General features: G+C 31.8%; 1 protein-coding gene across 5 annotated transcripts in view; it reads left to right on the forward strand.

Moving 5' to 3' along the window:
* Positions 1 to 868, forward strand: part of NOVA1 (NOVA alternative splicing regulator 1) — a 153,813-nt gene extending 152,945 nt beyond the window's left edge. For all 5 annotated transcript variants that reach the window (XM_033188367.1, XM_033188368.1, XM_033188369.1 and 2 more), the window contains one exon: positions 1 to 868. This exon is cut by the window's left edge and continues 3,896 nt beyond it. The gene's annotated coding sequence lies outside the window, so the exon portion shown is untranslated.
* The last annotated feature ends 3,419 nt before the right edge of the window (positions 869 to 4,287 follow it).

A 4,287-nucleotide genomic window follows, 5' to 3' on the forward strand; every position in this document is an offset into this window, starting at 1 on the left:
ATGCATTCTGTTTCAGGGTCACTTTCAATCAATATTTCATTTACTTACTGAGATTGAATGGGCGCTCTGAGACACAGTGTGCTGTTTATCATACAGATTGGACACCTCATTCTAGATCCAAGATCTTTTCCTCAACACTGGGAGCTGTCCTTTCAGCACCACAAAATTACTGCTTGAAGTTGCATTGCAGTTTTTTTTGTTTTTTTTTGTTTGTTTGTTTTTTGGTTTTTTTTTTTTTTTTTTTTGGTTTTTTTTTCTTTATCACTGGGAGCTTTTCTTTCAGCAACACAACATTGCACCTAGACTTTTTAAACGGCTGCCTTCCTCTTTGCACTGAAGACCAATTTCGTCTGCACTTCCAGTTATTGCTATTACCTGTAGGACTTTCAATCCTACTTCACTTCACCCACCCACTCCTGAAACAGTTAAATGTATCTATTTCTGTGGAAGTCATTTTCTCATTGAATGATTAGAAACAAAGATAAATTCTAACCTGTAACGGCTCATTCCGACTCATTGCTTACGATAGATCTAAGCTCTTTTTTCTGCTTATTCGACTCCTTCCAGCTTCCCATCACATCTGTAACAAACGTTTAAAATGATATTGCCACACCACCATGCACAAGCCTACCTGCACAGTAGAGATAGATTATTCCATCGCATTCAGATGGTTAACAGAGGTTAGCAAGTCCTGTATTATATATTTATATCGCTTTCTAAGAAAGTGCATATTAATGTTTACTTTAAGAATGTGTAAATGGTGCTATCAAGAATCTGATAAATTTTATCCCAGTTTTTTGTGTACCACTTCTAATGTATGAGATTTATTTTTTTATTGGAAAAAAATAAACAGTATGAAAGCATTAAATTGGTAGATTTTAGTAATTTAACAATGAATGGAATCCATATGTTACAGGCCCTATCTTTCCTTGGAAATTTTAATGGTGGTAATAGATTTCAACAAAGGTACTGATAATCATATTCCTTTTAATTCATTCTTATATTTCAGTCTTGATTCATATGCTGATTCCTCACTGAGTCCTTAAGTAAAGTTTATTTACTTAATAATTTTATTTACTGTAATTCTTCTCCAAGAAGGGAATTCTTGCTTTCCAAAGCAGCAATTGAGAGATGAAAATATAATTTAATACTCCTTACATCACAGGCACTATTTGAGACTAGTTACTCTGTTAGTAGGAGAAATATTCATCACTCATTAAATACAGGGCAAGCATGGCTATACACAATAATTTTGAGTGCAATACAATCTTATAAATTTAATGTGCACACGTTACTTAACTGAGGCAAACAGCCATATAAAATTGCACATGATTAGAAAACAGGATGAACTCATTTTGCCTTCTGCTTGGTTTCTCATAAACATGAATACATAATATTGTTATGCACTGTTGTTCATAGATGTCTTTTTACCTAAAGGGTAAGTATCATAATACTTTAACAGATTATATTTGGAAATCTGCATGTTATTTTTTGTTTCATCAGATATGTGCCCCAAATAAATAACTTTTTTTTCAAAAAATGAAAGTATTAGAGAACTTGTCATGTTAATTTTGAAAAATATTGAGGTATAGTACTAGATAGGATGTCATTCCACTGGTCTATATAAACAAAAAAAAATGTCTTGAAAATTGAAGCATTACCTTGTATAATAAAGTACATCAAATCAGATTTGTAAATAAAATATTGTTTAATTCTAAAGTATTCAATATTTTGATTAGATTATTTTTTTAAGGAAAAATATTTAACGTGTATGTGCCGAAATTTTTTTAAATAGTTTTTTATAATTGCAATGGAAAGGCAATTGTCTCATTACAAAGTGGTACAGAAGCCAATACTTGGGTTGCCATAGATATATAAAAAAGCAAAAACTGTGGAACACGTTTTAAGCTCATTTTGGAAAAAAAAAACAACAGTTCTGTAGAAATGCATATTTGTATTTGTTTCTCTAATAAATCTTCAAATAGCTTTAAACACAAATTAGTTTTAATTATTTAAATTATGAGTTCTCTTAAGTAATTTAACACCTGTTTTGCCTTACATTTTGTGAAAACATTGTCTCATGGAAATGAATAGAGGCTTATTGTGGAAATCAAGGTAGGTCTGCATTTATTCAAAAAGGTCAGGTATTTAGCATTTGAGTATGTTTACCTCTATGAAATGATTAAAGAATTTTTGTGAAAAAACAACACTTCTCCCCCCACCCAAATTTCATAAATTTAGCCACTGCCCAAGAAAAGAACCAGTTTGCATTTGCTTTAGCTTGGTACCAAATGAAAGAGCAAATTAAGTGAAATCATGTGTTCAAACAGTTGATAATCAAAAGATGATTTGATACAGTTAATCAGTCTCTACATGTATCAATGAAGGAATATAGACTTTTCTGAACCACGGTGCCTCCTCAGTCTTCTCTAATGTCATTTATGCATTATGATTAAAGTTGATACCTAAAAATACATATATTTTTCTTGAATTCTGACTTTATGTTTATGCATTTGAAACTGTTTTAGGATAACATATAGTCATCTATTTCTGTTTAGTGTAGAGTCTCCATTTCATTAAAAAAATGCTTTGTAGACAATACATCAATAGATATACTAGAATAAATACTAATGTGTGTATCTTTTTTAAGTTGTCATTCTGCTAGAACAGAGATGCTAACCTTTTGGTGAAGGACTCTTGAGTATTCCAATTCTATTGAACTATGAAGAGCACTGAAATTTTAATGAAGTATTTGTATTTGCCATTTTTTTAAGTTAGTAAAATATTTCAGAGGATCTGGCTTATGAAAACTTTAAGCATTTCCAAGAGTATAGTTTATTGGCTTATCCAATTTTACAGCTTTTGATCAATAAAAAATACTGTTTCTTGTCAGTATTTTAGATAATGGGTAATTGTATCACCTTTTTTCTTTAACACAATTTCTATAATTTAAATTTCAAAATAATGACATCAAAATTTCCACGCTTTTAATGTTATATATTTTTCTGTGAATCTTAAGATAGTTCAAGTCCTTAGTAGATTAACATACTTTATTAAATTATTGTAGTCTACTAAAAAATAATCTTCGATGGACTTGATATATGGCATTTCCATATTTTACGTTGTCTATTTTAGGAGATAAATGTTGAAAAAGGCTCTGATAAGAGGAAGCCTATAGACCTATAGTGAGACCAATTTATGCTGAAATTGTATGGAAAATAAACCATTACTTTTAAGGTTTCAGTGCAGACAAAAATTATATTTTTTTTAAATATTGACATAATACACATTAACTTATAAATCTATTTTTAATAAAAGAAAAAGCTAACTATATTTTTCAAAGTATCTTAGGAAAAACATTCTTCACTCAGTTCTGTACAGAATATATTTTGTGAGGTTCCATTCCCTAGAAGAAAGCATTGGCTAATAGTTCATCACTTAGGGGATACAACTCAAGATTTTTAACATTTCAATCTTACATCAAGATTATGGGGGTTTTGTTTTAGGTTGGTGTGTGTATGCGTTTTGTTTTGGTTTTTTGTTGGGGGGGGTGATAGAGGATAGAAGCAATTACCAAAGCTATTTGCACTCAGGCAACTACTGACTGTATAAAAAGTGATTCAGAAAGCCAATACTCAATTGGCTAGTTTCAATTATTGAATTTTTGCATCGCTTTGCCAGTACAGGAAAAACCTCTGAGGTTAAAATTCCTGTGAAGATTGGCTGCATGACTCCCAAAACAATGTTACTTCTATATGCACTACAGACGCTTAATCTGAATCAGAAACGTTTTAAAAATCATTTTTAATCTTCAAACCTATAAAACTGATTTTTATACATTCTAGCAAGTAATTAAATAGAATCATGTCCACTGTCTTCAAAAACAGGCTTGTAATTTGAAATGTTTAAACAATTGCCAATGCAGTTACTTCTGAACATAAAAATTCTTAACTTCCAATGAACTTTTAAAAATTGGGGGCCAGGCGCGGTGGCTCATGCCCATAATCCTAGCACTTTGGGAGTCCAAGGCGGGTGGATCACCTGAGTTCAAGAGTTTGAGACCAGCCTGGTCAACATGGTAAAACCCCATCTCTACTAAAAAATTACCAAATTAGCTGGGTTGGTGGTACACACCTGTACTCCCAGCTACACAGGAGACTGAGGCAGGAGAATCGCTTGAACCTGGGGAATGGAGGTTGCAGTGAGCTGAGATCATGCCATTGCACTCCAGCCTGGGCAACAAGAGCAAAACTCCGTCTCAAAAAAAAAAAAAAAAAAAAAAATGGG

This window comes from Trachypithecus francoisi, unplaced genomic scaffold (assembly GCF_009764315.1).
Source record: "Trachypithecus francoisi isolate TF-2019V2 unplaced genomic scaffold, Tfra_2.0 Lachesis_group3, whole genome shotgun sequence".
NCBI lineage: Eukaryota > Metazoa > Chordata > Mammalia > Primates > Cercopithecidae > Trachypithecus > Trachypithecus francoisi.